Source organism: Macaca thibetana, chromosome 4, assembly GCF_024542745.1.
Source record: "Macaca thibetana thibetana isolate TM-01 chromosome 4, ASM2454274v1, whole genome shotgun sequence".
In the NCBI taxonomy this organism is placed as follows: Eukaryota; Metazoa; Chordata; class Mammalia; order Primates; family Cercopithecidae; genus Macaca; species Macaca thibetana.
In genome coordinates, this window is record NC_065581.1 from 35,473,726 (window position 1) to 35,494,509 (window position 20,784).

At 41.3% G+C, this 20,784-nt stretch overlaps 2 protein-coding genes across 4 annotated transcripts in view; both read right to left on the reverse strand.

Annotated features, from left to right (window-relative positions):
- The window catches only part of RPS10 (ribosomal protein S10), a 624,010-nt gene that overhangs the window by 238,135 nt on the left and 365,091 nt on the right, over positions 1-20,784 (reverse strand). The window lies entirely within an intron of this gene.
- Positions 1-20,784, reverse strand: part of ILRUN (inflammation and lipid regulator with UBA-like and NBR1-like domains) — a 114,515-nt gene that overhangs the window by 70,710 nt on the left and 23,021 nt on the right. The window lies entirely within an intron of this gene.

The window sequence follows — 20,784 nt, forward strand, 5'->3', positions numbered from 1 at the left end:
TCAAGCGATCCATCCATCTCAGCCTCCCAAAGCGCTAGGATTACAGGCATGAGTCACTGAGCTCAGCCAGAAGCTCCACTTTTTAAAATAAAGTAATATGTGCACATAATTTGAAGTTTCATACAAAGAAAACCATGTTCTCTTTTTTCCCCAACACACACACACACACAGACATAACTGTTCGTATTACTTTCTTAAATATCCTTCCAAAACTTTCTTACATTCAAGCAAACATCATATACAATCTTATTTTCCCTCTTTTTTATACAAATGGTAGCATAATATACAATGCCCTTTGCTTTATTCTCTTAATGCTATATCTTGGAAACAACTCTGTTAGTACATAAAGCGCATCCTCATTGTTTTTTACAACTGTAACCACTATACAGATGGATCATCATTTAACCAGTCGACTTTTGAGTTTGTTTCCAGTCATTAACTCTTTCATAAATATGTTCAAGCACACATAGTTTTGTATACATGCAAGTGTATCTGTGAGATAAATTCCTAGTGATACTGCTGTGACAGAGTTTGTGGTTTTAATAAATATATCCAAACTTCCCTCAATAAAAGTTATGCACTAATGATCCCACCAAGAATATAGGAGTGTGCCTATTTTCCCCACTTGCTCATCAGTGCTGTTTCTCTAACATTTTGGATTTCTCCCATCTAATAGGTTAAAAAAATATATATCTCAGTGAGATTTTGAGAGGCTGAGTATCTTTTTACAGGTTTAAGAGCCATTTGTAAAGGCTGGGCTCAGTGGCTCACACCTGTAATGCCAGCACTTTGGGAGGCCAAGGTGGGTGGATCATGGGGTCAGGAGTTCAAGATCAGCCTGGCCAACATAGTGAAACCCTGTCTCTACTAAACAAAGTACAAAAAATTAGCTGGGCATGGTGGCAGGCTACTTGGGAGGCTGATCTTGAAAAATTAGCTGGGTAATCCCAGCTACTTGGGAGGCTGAGGCAGGAGAATCGCTTGAACCCGGGAGGTGGAGGTTGCAGTGAGCTGAGATAGCGCCATTGCACTCCAGCCCAGGCAACAGTGCCAGACTCCGTCTCATAAAGAACAACAAAAAAAAAGAGTCATTTGTAGTTTCTTTTTCGGAAGTATCATTTTGTAAATGTTGGTGTTCTTTTTAATTACTCACAAATCCCCTTTCAACAGAAGGAACTACCAAGTACATAAGCCAGAGTTCGCAATTGAGCAGAAGCGCATGACTGTCAGTTTGGTTATCAGTGCCAGAAACCAAGGACCACTAAAGGGTTTCAGTAAGCTGTGTTCATTACAGAGATCAAGGAAATTGTTAGTAATTACATTAACTGCCTCTCTTCTGGTCTTACTCAAACCAATGACATCATCTCCACTTCCCACACTATACAACAATCCAAACTGCATGTTTCTAAACATAATTCAACCATAAACTGACGAATCCACTGAGCTGTTTTTAATTATACATAAACATAGCATGAAACAAGCTCTGACAGTACACAACTGATCAACAGAAATGCTAATAGCAGCAAATAATTTTCTGCTGGGGGCCTGCCTGCTCCTCCAGGTGCTTGCAACTGCCAGAAAGGAAGGCTATATTTAGAGCAGGTACCTGAGGTCAAGCCTCATGCAATGGTGGCCTGTCATATTAGTCAGTAATGACTGAAATTACAATACCAATGGCCTGCCTATGATACATGTGCTTGATAATAGTTACATAAAGAGAGCTTCGCTGGGGCCAAACTGCACCTGTTTGCTTGACTAGCCAATACAAAGCTTGGACTTTAGTCTTCTCAGCAGTTTCCTATCTAGCTGACAGTGATCTAAAGTGAAGGATGTTTGTGACTGGCCAAACTTGGGGAAATCCAGCCCCTACCATCCACAAACAGGCTTAGAAGTACATCTGGAATTAGCATTACACTTAGGGATCAGGGAGAATATGGGAGAAAAATAAGCCTGGTTTGCAATTTGCTCTTTTGAAAACATTTTGGAAAAGCTGTATGTCTACCTTTTTGAAAAGAGAATTTTTTTGCAGCAGGTCTTCAGTAAGTAGCCTGCTGAACTGTTTTCTGTTCACTTGGCTGCAAAATGTGTTTTGGAGGGAAGAAACTATTTGTGCACTTAGGACAATTGCCAATTCTCATCCCCAGGCTGTGTCATATTTCAACCTTTGGCTCTGCCATCAGGACACGACTTCAAGACCACTGCAGTAGGAACACTAGTAAATGGGAAAGTCAAGCTACCCAACTCAGGCAGATCCATTCCTATCCTCAAATCTCCTTTCACATTTCCAACTTATCCTACAGTCAAAGCTTATTTGTATGTGTATTACACAGGTAATTCAGCCAAAGAAAGATTAAGAACCATTTTTAAATCCCAAACTGAAACTGAAAGCAGCGAACTGGAATCCTGGCAGGAAGGTGGAGAGGAGGATGACAAAGCAAATTCATTTCCCAAGTACAAGGCAGAAAGTGGACTTTAGCCCAAGTGAGCTAACCCATAAAGCAGGTACACAGTCACAAATTTGGGGTACACAGCTTCTCAGAGTTCAGAGCATTTAAATTATTGGCCCACTAGGCTGAGCAACAGCAGGCATAAGATCAAACAGCTCCAATTCAGTGTCAGAAAGTAGACATGATAGCAGGTATTCTTGTTCAAAACAACATACTCAGCTATTATTAGCCAACAAGAAATTCTTCATGAAATGGAGCTGGCTGAGGTGATGCGAAAGGGAAAACATTGACCCAGCATTTGGTGCAGTCTAAAAGTTTAAACCTCCAGATTCCTTCAGTGTTTCTTTTCAAAAAAGTTTTAAATCTAATTTCAGATGGTTAAAAGTACCCTGAAGAACAAACGGAGGCAATGTAACAGTGAAAAAAAGCACAGATTAAGATGGATGCTGGTGCCGGATGCGGTGGCTCACGCCTGTAATCCCAACACTTTGGGAGGCAGAGGCAGGCAGATCACTCGAGGGCAGGAGTTCGAGACCAGCCTGGCCAACATGGTGAAACCTCATCTCTACAAAAAATACAAAAATTAGCTGGGCGTAGTGCATGCCTGTAATGAGCTACTTGGGAGGATGAGATAGGAGAATTGCTTGAACCCAGGAGGCGGAGGTTGCAATGAGCCGAAATTGTGCCACTGCACTCACTCCGACCTGGGCAACAGAGTGAGACTCTGTCTCAAAAAAAAAAAAAAAGGTGGATGATGGTAATAGTTGCACACTGCCAATATAGTTAATGCCACAGAACTGTATACTTAAAATGGTAAATTTAATGTCATGCAGATTTTACCACAATGAAATAATTTTTATTTATTTATTTTTTTAAGAGTATGGTCTTTAGGCTGGACGCAGTGGTTCACACCTATAATCCCAGCACTTAGGGAGGCCAAGGCGGGCAGATCGCCTGAGGTCAGCAGTTCAAGACCAGCCTGTCTGTACTAAAAATACAAAAATTAGCTGGGCATGGTGGTGGGTGCCTGTAATCCCAGCTACTCGGGAGGCTGAGGCAGGAGAATCGCTTGAACCTCGGGAGGCAGAGTTTGCAGTGATCTGAGATTGCGCCACTGCACTCCAACCTGGGCAACAGGGCGAGACTCCATCTCAAGAAAAAGAAGACTGATCTTTAAAGTCAGCTCCAACTCTTGGCTCTGGGGCTTTGAACAAGCAGCTAAGCCTCTCTTCATCAGTTTTACTCATCTGCAAAACTGAGTTGAGTTGGGCGCGGTGGCTCAAGCTTGTAATCCCAGCACTTTGGGAGGCCAAGACGGGTGGATCACAAGGTCAGGAGATCGAGACCATCCTGGCTAACACGGTGAAACCCCGTCTCTACTAAAAAACACAAAAAACTAGCCGGGCGAGGTGGCGGCGCCTGTAGTCCCAGCTACTTGGGAGGCTGAGGCAGGAGAATGGTGTAAACCCGGGAGGCGGAGCTTGCAGTGAGCTGAGATCCGGCCACTGCACTCCAGCCTGGGCGACAGAGCGAGACTCCGTCTCAAAAAAAAAAACACTGAGTTGATACCACCTATCTCGTTATAATGTTGGCTGTGAAGACTGCAGAGGCAATGTATGCAAATGTCCTGGTTGGCAGTCATTCATTCAACAAATATTTAATGAATGAGCATTTACCCTTGTGCTAGGCACCTGGCCTGTAGCATTAGGGATATAGCAAATTACAAGACAGGTATGGTCCCTGCCTTCAGTGTTTATAGTCTATAGCTAACCAGGGACATTCAAACAAAGGTAACTCCAAATGCCTCTCACACAGAGGCTATGGGCCCAAAGCAGCTTTTCCTTCTTAGGGTGAAAGATGGGCTTGGTACACAGCACAGTTTCAACTGCATGGACAATGAAGTTAACCTGAACTGGAGAAGAATTTGGTGACACTGGCATGTTTCCTGATGAAATACAACTCTGTTCAACCTTCATTTTATAGATGAGGCTACTGAGGCACTGACAGGTGAGGTTAATTTGCCCTAGGCTAGGCAATTATTAGCATTCAGAGCCACACCTACTCAAAAGTTTTAACTTACCCAGAATTTTCCAATTATATAACACTCTGAACATCTGATTTTCTTAACATACTAATTACCATTATGAATTCTATAAATGAATTGTAACCCCCATTAAACCGAATTATTTAAAGAATTAATCTTGCATATATTCATAAACATAGAACATTTATTTTTGTTGTATATATACTTACATAAGGCAGTCTTTTTTTTTTTTTTTTTTTTTTTTTTTTTTTTTTTTTTTTAAATGGAGTCTTGCTCTGTTCCCAGGCTGGAGTGTAGTGGTGCGATCTCAGTTCGCTGCAACCTCCATCTCCCGGGTTCAAGCGATTCTCCTGCCTCATTACAGCCATGTGCCACCACGCTCGGCTAATTTTGTATTTTTAGTAGAGACGGGGTTTCTCCATGTTGGTCAGGCTGGTCTCAAACTCCCGACCTCAGGTGATTCACCCGCTTCAGCCTCCCAAAGTGCTGGGATTACAGGTGTGAGCCACCACGCCCGGCCCATAAGGCAGTCTTATGAAGAAAAACCACCTATATATTTATATGTGGCCAGAAACATCATTCAAAAATATGGCGGTAGAAAACAGTTAAGAAAACCAGTCCAGGTGTGGTGGCTCATACCTATAATCCCAGCACCTTGGGAGGCGTAGAGGCAGGTGGATCACTTCAGCCCAGAAGTTCGAGACAAGCCTAGATAACATGGCGAAACCCCATCTCTACAAAAAAAAAAAAAACAAAATCGCCAGACATGGTTGCGTACACCTATAGTCCCAGCCACTCAGGGGGCTGAAGTGGGAGGATTACTTGATCCTAGGAGGGTGAGGCTGCAGTGAGCTGAGATTGCACCACTCCAGCCTGGGCAACAGAGTGAGACCCTGTCAAAAAAAAAATAGATAAAATCAGAAATAGAGAAGGAATGCCATTAGCTCAGATTCTCAAGGAAAAAAAAAAACAAAACTAGATATCTTTTCTTTCCATTCTCTGAACAAGTGAGAAACTCAAAAGAATACAAATTATTTATGAGAAAAAGAAAACTACCAACCTTATTTGGACACAAATTAAAATGGGAAACAGAATAATGAACCCATCTTATTAGGCATGAACAGCAGCATCTTAGGGCTTCAAGAGATAGTTATCCCGAACCACAAGGGGTTTTCCTCACCGGGGGTATGCCAATAATATTGCTACTAAAGCCATGTACCCACCAAGAATCAAGAAGACGTTACTATCTCTAAATGACCAAAAAGATAATTTGGCCAGAAAAAGGCTCAGCAAAATAGATGTTCTTAACCAGGGCCTTCCAACATCACTGTGACAGGAATCTAACATGGAACACCAAAAAGAGGGGCCAAACATTACAAACTACTATGAATTTTAAAGCCTGGAAAGAAACTAAGACTTTCACTGAAACAGAAAGATGACTGCAAATAGGGAATTCGGGTTGGGCTAAAGGCAACTGTCAATATTATCAACCTAAAAATACACTCGTAGATACTCTTTAATATGTGAAGACAACTAGTAAAAAGAATTTGTGGAAAATCACATTCAGAGGAGGGACAAAGTTAACATCAATATTTTACCCAATATTTAGCCCTATGGCGTCTAAAATTGTTTCACCTCTCTTCTTTTCCTGGCTATTTATTGATCCATTAGTTTTATTACTTTTTAGAACTGGTCCTTGTGTCTTTAGCAGCTATACCATTTTACAAGTAGAAAATAAAAAATAAGCACTCTGCCACAAAAGAGAAAGGAAGTGGTGGCATTGTTTTATTATTGTATTAGGTAATAGTACATAGTTATGTATGACAATATCCTTGTTTTTAAAAGACACATGCAGAAACATTTAAGGATCAAGGGTCATATAATGTCTACAACTTTCAAATGATTTTTTAAAAATCTTACATAAAGAAAGCAAATATGGCAAAAATGTTAACCATTGTGGAATCTAGGTGGTAGGCACAAGGCTATACACTCTACAATTCTTTAAAATGTTCTGTAAGGTCCAGGCACGGTGGCTCATGGAGGTGGGGTACTGAGAAATTTGGAACAGGAACCGAGAAAGTTTCTCTTATAGTATCTGGTCTATAACTACACATTTGAGAGCTCTGGACAGTCATGGCTCTCTTCCACAGAGATAAAAGACCACTGCAAACATCTAGATAAAACACATAGAGAAAGAAACCTAAGGTATTTCAAGTCATTGAGTCTAGTTGTTCCTGAAGCACAAACACATTTCTGTCTTTGGATTCTGTGTAACATAAAAATATCCTTAAATAAACCCTTTTATCATTATCTAGTTTGAAGTAAGTTTGTTACCTTCAACATAATAGGTACGAATTAGTTCAAAAGTGTATAATGGCTTCTAGGGAGAGTTTGAATGGAAGGTACAAAGCCAATTAAAAGACACAGAAGAGAAGCTGGAGCACTAAGTTAAAACTTACCCAGATCTAGCAATTCCACTTCTGGGTATCTAAGAGAACTGAAAGCAGTTCTAAAAAAGAATATGCATGTTCAGAGCAGCATTATTCACAACAGTCAAATGGTGAAAGCAACCCAAGTGTCCACTGACAAATGAACAGATAAACAGTATGTGGTGTATACATGTAATGGGATATTATTTAGCCTTAAAAAGGAAGAAAATTCTGAAACACATAACATTATGGATGAACCTTGAGGATTTTATGATATGTGAAATAAGTCCATCACAAAGGCCAAATACTTATATGGAAAGTGGGTAGCTGTTTAATGAGTACATAGTTTCTGTTTTGCAAGATGAAAGAATCCTGGAGATTGGCTGCAAAATGATGTGAATATACTTAACACCCTACAGAATAGTATATTTAAAAATGGGTAAGATGGGCTGGCCATGGTGGCTCACGCCTGTAATCCCAGCACTTTGGGAGGCCAAGGCAGGGGGATTGCTCGCGCCCAAGATTGGTTCAGCTTGGGCAACATAGCGAGAACTTGTCTCTACAAAATTTAATTTTAATTTTAAAGAAAATTAAAAATTAGCCAGGCTGGGACTACACAGGGTGGTGTGCACCTATAGTCACAGCTACTTGGGAGGCTGCAGTGGGAGGATCCCTTGAGCCCGGGAGTTCAAGGCTACAGTGAGTCCTAATCATGCCACTCCACACCAACCTGGGTGACAGAGTGAGATCTTGTTTCAAAAAAAAAAAAAAATTAAGATGGGAAATGTTAAGTATATTTTACCACTAAAGGACCATAACAGTTCATGCTTGTAATCCCAGCACTTTGGGAGGCTGGGGCAAGAGGAGTACTTGATGCCAGGAGTTCAACATCAGCCTGCAAAACAAAGTGAGACTCTGTCTCTACAAAAAAATTGAAAAATTATCCGGATATAGTGGCACGTGCCTATAGTCCCAGCTACTCAGAAGGCTGAAGGGGAAAGATCACTTGAGCCCAGGAGGTTGAGGCTGCAGTGAGCTGTTATCATACCACTGCACCCCAGCCTGGGTGACAGAATGAGAGTCTGTCTCAAAAAAGAAAATGAAATCTAGATTTACATCTAAAATGAAAGGAGAGCACCTAAAAGTTTCTAAAATTTCTGTCTTTAAAATTTTAAACTTAAAAAAAAAAAAAGAGAGAGAGAGAGAGACAGGGTCTCACTATGTTGCCCAGACTGGTTTTGAACTCCTGGGCTCAAGCAATCCACCTGCCTTGGCCTCCAAAAGTGCTGGGAATACAGGCATGAGCCACCCCATCCAGCTAAGGTCTCTTTAAAAAGCAATTTTACTGGGTATAATTTATGCGGCATAAAATCCACCCATTTCAATTGTACAATTCAATGATTTTTAGTAAATTTACAGAATTGTACAACCATCACCACGTTTAGAATATCATGTTTCAGAACATTTTCGTCATCCTAATAATGTCCCAGTCCCTGGAACCTATGAATATGTTAAGTTATATCGCAAAGACGAATTAAGGGTGTTAATCAGCTGACCTTAAAATAGGGAGATTATCCAGAATTATCCAGATGAAACCAATGCAATCACTTCTTTAAAAGTGGAAGAGGGAATTTAAAGAGAGAACCGAGAAATAGTGTAAGAAGCACTCAGCTTTGAAGGAGAAACAGGGCCACGAGCTAAGGAATGCCTGTGGCCTCTGGAAGCAGAAAAAGGCAAGAAAAGATTCTTCAAAAGGAACAGAGTGCTGGTGACGCCATGATTTTAGTGCGGAGACCATTCGTACTTGTGACCTCCAGAACTGCTAAAATAATAAATGTGTGTGTTTTTAAGTCACATAGTTTGTGGTAATGTATCACAGCACCAAAAACTAATATAATGGCTACACATTGTATTATTCTACTTTACTGTATATTTGAAAATGTTTATCATAACAAGAAAAAACTATGAACATGAAAGCAGAATAAAGACTGCAATTAAAATGGTGGGGTTTTGTGGGTTTTTTGGAGACAGGCCCTCGTTATGATGCCCAGGCTGGTCTCTAATTCCTGGGTTCAAGCGTTCCTCTTGCCTCAGCTTCCTGAGTAGCTAGGACTACAGGAGCATGCCACAGCACCGGAATCAAAATGGTGCTGTTTTTTTGCTGAGTCATTGCCTTCATAATAACTCTGCTTCCAAGAACTCAATTTGCCATCAAAGATACATATTTAGAAATAACTCCCATTCTTGTTGCCCCCTGAATTTAACTGTTACGGATACTTCCCTAAATGGGAAACAATCCCTAGGTTCAGTGTTAACTGAAATTTTTGAAAATGCTGGAACACTGGCCCGGGAGAGACATGAAAATATATGATACCCAAAAAGTCCCAGAATGACAAAATGTGATTGAGAAAGAGCTATCTTTAGAAACAAAGTATCTATGGTTTGTTGTTGCTCATGAAACTTTAGGATATGATTTAAAATAGCAGTTACGAAATGATCAGATAAATCTATAATGAAGTATGGCTTTCAAAAGTTTGTTACCTAACAGGGAACTTACAATAAACCAGCAGCAGTCAAGTGTATCTCATCATGGTCAGAGAGCTAGTTTCTAAAAAATATCTGCAACTTTTTGTTTTGTTTTTTGAGAGAGACAGGGTCTTGTGCTGTCACCCAGGCTGGAGAGTGAAGTGGCACACTCACAGCTCTGCAGGTTTGAACTCCTAGACTCAGGCAATCGTCCTGCCTCAACCTCCCAAGTAAGAGTACAGGTGCACCCCACAACATCGGGCTAATTTTATTATCTTTTTTTTTTTTTTTGATAGAGATGGGGGTCTCAAACTAGGCATGGTAGCTCAACGCCTATAATCCCAGCATTCTGGGAGGCTGAGACAAGAGGACCACTGAAGCCCAGAAGTTCAAGACCAGCCTGGGCAACACAGGGAGATTCCTTTTCTACAAAAAAATAAAAACATTAGCCAGGCTTGGTGGCACACACCTGTAGTCCCAGCTACTCAGGAGGCCTGACCCCAAGAGGTCAAGAATGCAGCAAGCTGTTATTGTACGACTGCACTCCAGCCTGGACGATAAGACGCTGTCTCAAAAAAAGAGAGAGAGAGAGAAGGAGAGAGATGGGGGTCTCATTATGTTGCCCACACAGGTCTCAAATGCTGGGCCTCAAGTAATCCTCCCACCTCAGCCTCCCAAAGTGTTGGGATTATAGCAGGAGTGAGCCACCGTGCCCGGCTGTTTTTGATTTTTTTTAATACATTTTTTAATTATAATAGAGAAAGAGTCTTGTTACATTTCACAGGCCGGTTTCGAACTCCTGGCCTCAAGCGATCCTCCAACCTTAGCTTCCCAAAGTGCTGGGATTACAAGCATGAGCGACCACGCCCAGCCTTCATTTTTTAAAAAGGAAAAAAATGCCAAAAACATGAAATTATGACACAACATTCCAACCTCGTTTCTGTATACAGTGAAAAATGCACAGGCTTTAAAAAGAAATGCCACACTTTTGCATACACCTTTGATTAAAATACTTCACGACTGTCTAATAATTCTTGTCTTTGAGATTTCCTGACAGTGTGCTTCAAAGTATCTTCTGTTTCATCTCTGCCAAACAATGCCACATGGCATTTAAACTCTGACCCCCAACTCCACTCATTCTGCAGCCAATATCTCCAAGTACTCTGCGGACATATTTGGCTGCTTTCTGGTACATAGGTACCTTTAAAAAGCCATATACTTGGCCAGGAGCAGTGGCTCACACCTGTAATCCCAGAACTTTGGGAGGCCGAGGCAGGCAGATCACTTGAGGTCGGGAGTTCAAGACCAGCCGGACCAACATGGAGAAACCCCATCTCTACTAAAAATACAAAATTAGCCAGGTGTGGTGCTGCATGCCTGTAATCCCAGCTATTCGGGAGGCTGAGGCAAGAGAATCGCTTGAACCCGGGAGGCAGAGGTTGCCTACAGAATATATCCTGTGAAAGTCCTGTTATACTTACAAACGATCTCATGTATTCTGTTAATGTTTTCATGTTCTGGGCAACCAACTCTTCAGATGACAACCAAACAGGTTTGAGATAGCTCATCCAACTATGGCATTTCTTATGCACTCCAGAATAAAAGGACTTTTAAAAATAGCTTCTTTACATGACACTGCATAATTATCACCAGTAAAATTACCAGCTCCCCCCATCAAAAAATCATAAAGCCATCCAAATATACATGGGGAAAAAAAAAAAAACTATCCAATCTGGTTTACAAAGAAAAAGATACTAAAAACTGAGAGGAAAAAACAAAATCTATCTATAGTTTATTCTGATTCTTCCTTAAAGAAAGATTGGTCTCTCAAAGACAGAAAAGCAGCACACATCCCCAAATAATGTAAACATAGTGAAGGTGTTTAAGTAGTTCAAGCTTTACAAAGGTCAAGGAGATCTTTCTCAATACCCCTTCTTTGGATCCTGTATAGCTGAAGGTAAGGCAAATACACTTAGGCTCACAATGTTAAACTAACACATGACCAAAATTTGGCTTTATTCATCATGAATTCCTTTCATAACTCTAATTTAATATGTTCTATTTAAAAATTAATATATATACACAGAGGAATGCCAAATAATAAATGAAGATGGAACAACAAAATTAGATAATAATCTTTTTGCAACCACCTATGCAGTATCAACTCAGTCAAGGATTATCAATAGATACTAAAACAGTGCGGAGGAAGACTGTTGGGAAAACAGGATATTCCCAGTCTGAGAGTCATCCCCACAGATTACTTATTAATTATTAAGAAGAAAAACAGGTGGACACTATCTTAACCAAACATTCAATTTTAGCATAGTCAATAGTAGGACAAACTAACATAATATGCCTCCTGATGTGATGCAATAGAAGACACAGCATCATCTATGTATTATTTCCAACAAAATAATCTGACTCTAATCACAACTAACCAACAACATAGGACGCTCTGACTGGCATGAACTCTAAAAATGCCAATGTCATAGAATACCCACAAAAGGCGAAGGAACTGTTCTAGATAGAAGTCTAAAGAGACATGACAACCAAAGATAACATAGGATCCCTGAGAAGAACCTGCATTAAAAAAAGAAAGGTTGTAAAGAGCACTCTGGGGACAAATTTAAAACTGGGTTATATATTGGACAAAACTTTTGTTTCCATGTTAAACTCCTTCGGGGTGACAATGATACTGTAGTCATGTAGGATGATGCTCTTGTTCTCTCAGGATGTATTTGCTGAAGGGCTTAAAGGTGAAATCTCACAATCCTTGCAAGTTATCTCAAATGGTTCAGGAAAAAAAAAGTATAAAAGCTTGACAGAACTCTCATACAATGCTGCTAAGAATGTAGAATGGTAATTACTTTGGAAAACAGTTTAGCAGATTCTTTAAAAGCTATACATAACTTTACCATACAAATTAACAATTCCCTTCCTATGTATCTACCCAAGAGAAATTTAAAAATATGTCCACACAGTCTCACAAGTGAAATGTTCACAGCAGTTTTATTCATAATATAGCCAGTAAGTAAAAATTCAAATGTACATCAACTTATAAATTGACATAATGATCTGTGATCCTAATGTCTCAAAATACTCTCTCACATCAAGTAACATTCAGCCCACAGTGATGTTCACCCCTCAAATTGATAAACACATGCGTAATAGACTGAGATGATAACACCTACTTTTGTTACATGGTGCCACCCAAGACCTAAAATAAACTGATAAAAAGTAAAAAGCGGCTAAAATAATAATAACAGACCCATCTACAAAAGATCACAAAAACAGTCAAGACTCAGCCTTATCCAAGATGCCTTCAGAGGCTACCTGTGAGAACTCTGAAACCTTCTTTTTTCTTTTTTGGAGACAGTCTCACTCTGTTGCCCAGCCTGGAGTGCAGTGGCAGGATTATAGCTCTCTGCAGCCTAGAACTCCTGGGCTCAAGCAATCCTCTCATCTCAGCCTCCCAAGTAGCTGGGGCTACTATTTTAAAAAATTAATGCCTGGCTAATTTTTTTTTCTTTTTCTTTCTTTTTTTTTTTTTTAGAGATGGAGTTTCGCTCTTGTCGCCAGGCTGGAGTGCAATGGCGCAATCTCGGCTCACTGCAACCTCCGTCTCCTGAGTTCAAGTAATTTTCCTGCCTCAGCCTCCCGAGTAGCTGGGATTACAGGCACCCGCCACCACACCTGGCTAATTTTTTGTATTTTTAGTAGAGGCGGGGTTTCACCATGTTGGCCAGGCTGGTCTGGAACTCCTGACCTCAGGTGATCCACCCTTCTCGGCCTCCCAAAGTGCTGGGATTACAGGCATGAGTCTTGTTTTTATGAGACAGTCTCATTCTGTTGCCCAGGCTGGAAGGCAGTGGCATGATTATGGCTCACCGCAGCCTCAACTTCCTAGGCTCGAGTGATCCTCCTACCTCAGCCTGCGGAGTAGCTGGGACTAAAGGTGTGTACCATCACACCCAGCTTTTTTTTTTTTTTTTACGTAGTGACAGGGTCTCACTTTACTGCCCAGGCTGGTCTCAAACTCCTGGGCTCAAGTGATCCTCCCATCTTGGCCTCCTGAGTGCAGGGATTAGAGGCGTGAACCACCACGCCCAGTCTGAGGCCTTCTTTTGACAAGGCAGCTGTTGTGGAGGCTCTGCCCAAGAGAAACAGCGACAAACACCCCTCCCACCAATTGCCAGTCAAAAGACTTCCAGAACCACATGACTTGTGCACTGGTCTCCGGAACCATCGATGTGGTTGTTACTTTTATTACTGCCTGTAATAATTGTGTAATAACATGAATAACTGTGTGTGAAGGCCTCACAATTAACCATAAATTCAAACATACATAAAATTGACTACTGAGTCATCTGACTTCAGACTTAACACACCTAGATACAAAGCTAATTAACATAACATAAATAAGTAAACAAAATGTGGTATATCCATACCACATCTCAGCAAAAATGAATGATATACTGATATATGCTAAAACACAAATGAACATCATAAACACTGTGCTAAGAGAAACAAGTCAGATACAGGACTACACATTACATGATTTCCACTTAAAAAAAAATGTGGAGAAAAGGCAACTCTTTTTTTTTTTTGAGATGGATTTTCACTCTTGTTGCCCAGGCTGGAGTGTAGTGGCGCAATCTCGGCTTACCGCAACCTTGGCATCCTGGGTTCAAGCAATTCTCCTGCCTCAGCCTCCCGAGTAGCTGGGATTACAGGCACCCACTACCACGCCTGGCTAATTTTTTGTATTTTTAGTAGAGACGGGGTTTCACCATGTTGGCCAGCCTGGTCTTGAACCCCTGAACTCAGGCAACCCACCCACCTCGGCCTCCCAAAGCGCTGGGATTATAGGCATGAGCCACCCCGCCTGGCCAAAAAGGCAAATCTTTAGAGACAAAAAAAGATTAGTGGTTACCTAAGGCTGGGGGGGGGTGGGTATGGATTAACTGTAAACAGAAAAAAAATCTTACTGGATTAATGAAAGTGTTCTAAAACTGGATTGGGGTGATGGTTGCAGACAGATAAACTTACTAAAAATCACTGAATTATACATTTAAAATGGGTTAACTTATGGTATGCAAATTATACTTCAGTCAAGATAAAGCAAATGTGGCAAAATCGTGATAACTGGCGAACCTATGTGAAGAGTATACAAAATCACTGTGTTAGTATCTCAACTTTTCTTTTGTTAGAAAATCTTCAAAATTAAAAGATGAGGATAGGGCCGGGCACGGTGGCTCACACCTGTAATCCCACCCACTTCCACTTTGCAAGGCTGAGGCGGGCAGATCACTTGAGGTCAGGAGTTCGAGACCAGCTTGGCCAACATGGTGAAACCCTATCTCTACAAAAAAAAAAAAAATACAAAAATTAGCCAGTTGTGGTGGCATGTGCCTGTAGTCCCAGCTACTCAGGAAGCTGAGGTGGGAGAATCACTTGAACCTGGGAGGCAGAGGTCGCAGTGAGCCACTGCACTCCAGCCTGGATGACAGACTGAGACCCCGTCTCAAAAAAAAAAAAAAAAAAAAAAAAGAAAAGTTAAGGAGAAATGATATACACACCCCCTAAAATTAGTGTTTCTAATTGCAGATTACCTAAAAGAGGTAAAAGACATAGCACAACTCTTGATAGATTTAGGATTATGTAACAGAGGAGCACACTGATCCCTAAAGCTAACTTTCATCCAAGGATTTGATTAACTAGCAATTTTTTCTCTACTTAAATACTATTTTCCCCAATTATACAAGTAATGCATATTAATATAGAAAAATTTATAAATTAAAGTGAAAGCACAAAGGCCAGGGCCCTGGGTGTGTAATACCACCACTTTGGGAGGCTGAGGCAGGCGGATCACTTAAGCCCAGGAGTTCAAGGCAGCCTGGGCAACAAAAAATTCACAAAGTAGCCAGGTGTGGTGGCATGTGCCTATACAGCCAGCTACTCAGGAGGCTGACGTGGGAGTATCAACTGAGTCTGGGAGGTGGAGGCTGCAGTGAGCCATGATTGCACCACTGCACCGCAAGCCTGGGTGAGGATCAAGATCCTGTCCCAAAAAAAGCAAAAATAAAGTAAAAGCACAAAGAAACAAAAACAACTAATCCCATCAACCAGAGATAACCATCTACAGTTTGTTCTTTAGCCTTTCAGTCCATTTGGAGAAAGTTATCTGTATAATATATGTGGCAATAACACGGTCAAAACTTAATGGATCATTCAACTGGTATACCAAAAGGTTACATCATATCCAAAAAACCATATAAATTGTAAGAATGAAAGGCAGAATAAAAACTTTTAGATGCAAATCCAGTACTTCCTTTCAGTTTCCAGTTAAAGACTAAAGGCTGAATGCATGCATTAGCCTCAGCTCCCTTCCTAAGCCCTCCTAAAATACAGGGATGGGGAAAAAGGCGTGAATTCACTAGGACAAAATGGTAACTGAGGCAACTTAATTAAGGGAACTGGGAAGTAGACAAGTGGTAAATTACTTAGCCAACCTGAAAAAGTTGAATCTTCCTTAGCCAGCAGTGGGAAAAGTAGAACAGCAACCTGGTTTACAATAAGTATCCCAAAACAGTTCAGGAATAACCACATGTACAAAAACAGGAGAGGTTATACATCTGCTTAAACCCACTAGTTAGGCCTCAGATCCCCTAATGTAGTCACAACACTGCATAGCCCAGTGACCGCCCCACCCTGGAGGAAATGGGTGGGGCTGTTAAGCCCACAGTTAAACCCTATAGTCATAGTCATGCCCATAGCTTCCACTCTTTTTTTTTTTTTTTTGAGATGGAGTCTCGGTCTGTCTTTCAGGCTGGAGTGCAGTGGCACAATTTCAGCTCATTTCAAACTTCACCTCCTGGGATCAAGCAATTCTCCTGCCTCAGCCTCCTGAGTACCTGGGACTACAGGTGTGCGCCACCATGCATGGCTAATTTTTGTAGTTTTAGTAGAGATGGGGGTTTCACCACATTGCCCAGGCTGGTCTCGAACTCCTGACCTCAGGTGATCCACTCACCTTGGCCTCCCAAAGTGCTGGGATTACAGGTGTCAGCCACTGTGCCCAACTCAAATCCTCTTTTTGTGTTCCACTCTTAAACAGGAGTATGTGGTGGGCCGGGTGTGGTGGCTCACACTTCTAACCCCAGCACTTTGGGAGGCTGAGGTGTGAGGATTGCATGAGCCCAGGAGTTCAAGATCAGTCTGGGCAACAAAGAGAAAACCTGTCTCTTTAAAACAAAATTTTTTTAATAGGTGTATGTAGTCAAGAACCACAATATATTTATGGTAAAGCATCTAATATGAAACAAACAAAACTAAAGTAAATAAATAAAAAAACACAGCCAGGCGCGGTGGCTCACGCCTGTAATCCCAGCACTCTGGGAGGTCGAGACGGGCGGATCACGAGGTCAGGAGATCGAGACCATCCTGGCTAACACGGTGAAACCCCGTCTCTACTAAAATACAAAAAAAAAAAAAAAATTAGGCGTGGTGGCGGGCGCCTGTAGTCCCAGCTACTAGGGAGGCTGAGGCAGGAAAATGGCATGAACCCGGGAGGCGGAGCTCACAGTAGGCTGAGATTGCTCCACTGCACTCCAGCCTGGGCGACAGAGCGAGACTCCGTCCCAGATAAATAAATAAATAAATAAACAAACAAACACAATTTGAAGGAAACAAGGCTGAGATCACCCAGAAAACAAAGAAAACATTTTGTCAAAAGGTAAAAAGAAAACATAATTACAGAACCAGACCAGAAAGTTCAATATCTGAAAAAACAGGAGCTCCAATAAAAGAGAACAGAGAAAAGGAAGGAGAGGAAATTAAAGGATCAATTCAAGAAATTTTCCAATAACAAGAGAAGGGAGTTTCCAGACTGAAAGAGCTCACCAAAGCTGAACAAAATATATGAAAATGAATGCTGAAATGCATCACCATCAAATTTCAGGACACTAGGGACGCAGCAAAGTTACCAAAAGTTTTCAGAGAGGGAAGAAAACAGGATTCATTCAAAGAACAAAGAGTCAGAATATTTCAACATCACCACTGAAAACACAAGACAAAGGATCAGTGCCTTCAAAATTCTGAGAAAAATATTTCCAAACTTAAAAAACTGCTCCCCAGCAAAACCTGGGATATCAGCTAAGTATCAAAGCAAGAAAAATTTCAGAATGCAAACGTTTCAAATTTTATCTCCCTTACCGTCTCAGGAAGCTAAAAAAAACAAAAAACAAAAACAAAAAACAAAAAACACGGGGTCCAGGAAACAGAGGTTCCCACAAAGGCTGAAAGAAACCCCAGGGGTGAGATCTGTGCAGACCCAGAGCTCAACCAGTCCAGATCAGAGTAGGTCCAACGTTCTGGAAAAGAATCTTCAAAAAGATAAAACTGACAGAACATCTACAGTGTCAGAACCTCCTACTGAGAATAAATTTTATATATATATAAAGTTGGCTGGGCGCGGTGGCTCACGCCTGTAATCCCAGCACTTTGGGAGGCCGAGACGGGCGGATCACGAGGTCAGGAGATCGAGACCATCCTGACTAACACGGTGAAACCCCGTCTCTACTAAAAATACAAAAATTAGCCGGGCGCGGTGGCGGGCGCCTGTAGTCCCAGCTACTCGGGAGGCTGAGGCAGGAGAATGGCGGGAACCCGGGGAGGCGGAGCTTGCAGTGAGTGGAGATCACGCCACTGCACTCCAGTCTGGGCGACAGAGCAAGACTCCGTCTCAAAAAAAAAAAAAATAATAATAATATATATATAAAGTTAGTAAGGAGTTTGAGGATAGTAAAAAAAAGACTGAACAAACCAAAAATCAAGACAAGTATCACGCTCAGGGCAGCAAAATATTGTGCTGAGAGAAAAGTAATCCAAGAACACTAATGTCTCAAGCGTTGATAAACATTTAAACACTATAATGAGATAAATAATAAGACTGGTGACTCATGCCCATAATGCCAGCACTTCGGGAGGCCAAGGCAAGAGGATCACTTGAGCTCAGGAGTTCAAGACCAGCCTGAGCAATGCAGTGCAAAGCTGTCTCTACAAAAAGTTTTTTTTGTAATTAGCTGAGTATGGTGGCACACGCCTGTAGTTCCAGGTACTAGAATGGCTGAGGTGGGAGGATCGCTTGTGCCCAGGTCACGGCTGCAGTGAGTTATGATCGTGCTACTGGGTGACAGAGAGATCCTGTCTCAAAAACAGTAACAACCACACACACACACACACACACACGAAAACTGATTTAGCCAAATTACAAATAACTAAAATGGGAGAACAGGAAATGGGGTCAGTGAAACTGAAAATTACTATGGGTCAGGCAGAGGTCCAAATCTTTTTTTTTTTTTGAAACAGAGTCTTGCTCTGTCACCCAAGCTGTAGGGCAATGGTGCAATCTTGACTCACCACAACCTCCTCCTCCCGGGTTCGAGCAATTCTCCTGCCTCAGCTTCCAGAGTAGCTGGGATTACAGGCACACGCCACCACGCCCAGCTAATTTTTGTATTTTTAGTAAAGACGGGGTTTCACCATGTTGGCCAGGCCGATCTCAAACTCCTGACCTCAGGTGATTTGCCCGCCTCGGCCTCCCAAAGTGCTGGGATTACAGATGTGAGCCATCGGGCCCAGCCCCCAAATCTTTATACTATCAATTTACCTAATTCCCATTTAACAACTGGTGCCCTTATGTTACATATGAGAAAACTGAGGCACAGAGACAGTAACTTGCCAAATGTCACACAGCAGAGGCTTTGAACTTTGCTCTTCACCACAACACTGGCTATTACAAAGCAAAATCCTTATCTCCCTGTGTAAAGTCAACAGATAATGATTAAAGGTTAAAAAAAATTGAGAGAGGGGTAAAAACCCAAAAATCAGTTGAAAGGATTGAAACAGATTGCCTCTGGGGAGTTAAGGAAGGAAAAAGGTCTAGAACTAGAACCCCCTGTGGCTTTTAACAAGCCCACAGAACTACTTTACTCTTTAAACCATACATTTGTAATTTGGATAAAATGAAAATTAAATAAGGAAACGTACTTCCCCTTTAAAAACACCTTTAAGTAAACATTAAAACTCTGACTTTCAGCTGGGTACAGCAGCTCACACCTGTAATCCCAGCACTTTGGGAGGCCAGGCAGGAGGATCGCTTGAGCCCAGGAGTTCACAACCAGCATGAGCAAATTGGTGAGACCACCCCCTGCATCTCCACACACACACACACACACACACACACACAAATTTTTTTAACTCTGACTGAGGCCCTGAAAAACGACATGCACACCAATGCAACTCAAGAAAAAGTGCAAAAACAGGCCGAGCACGGTGGCTCACACAAGTAATCCCAGCACTTTGGGAGGCCCAGGCAGGCTAATCACCTGAGGTTAAGAGTTCAAGACCAGTCTGGCTAACATGGTGAGTTTCACTGTCTCTATTACCTCTACTTTCACTGTCTCCACTAAAAATGCAAAAATCAGCCGGGCGTGGTGGTGGTGACCTGTCATCCCAGCTACTCAGGAAGCTAAGGCAGGAGAATCACATGAACCTGGGAGGTAGAGGTTGCAGTGAGCTGAGATGGCACCACTGCACTCCAGCCTGGGCAACAAAGCGAGACTCCATCTCAAAAAAATAAATAGCAAAAACAACAACAAAAAAAGTGCAAAACAAGCCCAAATATATATAAGCATTTCATATATGATAAAGATGGCACTTCAAATCATCAGAGAAATGTATATTTTTCAATGAATGGGAAACTGACTAATCATCTGGAAAACGTTAAGATACTAACATTGAAAAAATTCAGCTATATAAAATATTTATATGTAAATTATGCAGTCATAAAGAAAACATAAGTGAATTTTATATAACAGTTAGGGAAAGAATTATTTCTCCACCTCCCACCACGCCCCCCCACACACACTGCCACCGCACTTTAAAGCAGGAATCAAAAAAGAAAGACTGCTGGAGTCAATGTCATAAAAATTCACCCAAAAAGTGCCACACAGTAAAAAACATTATAAACCAAGTTAAAAGACAAACTGGAGGAACCGCAAGAATCTAATAAACTATTTTCCTTAATATGCAAACAGCTCACATAAATCAGTGAAGAAAAGAATAACAATCTGAGTGACGTAGAGAGGAAAATACACAAGTCACAGAAAACTACAAAAGGCCAATAAAGATATGGAAAGATATCCAATCTCATTCATAAAAACTGAAAAACAAATTAAAATGAATACATTTTAACCCGTTAGGCCAACAACAAGGTAAAGATACAGATAACTCTTCAGTTAGTTAAGAGTGTAGCAAAAAAAAAAAAAAAAAAAAA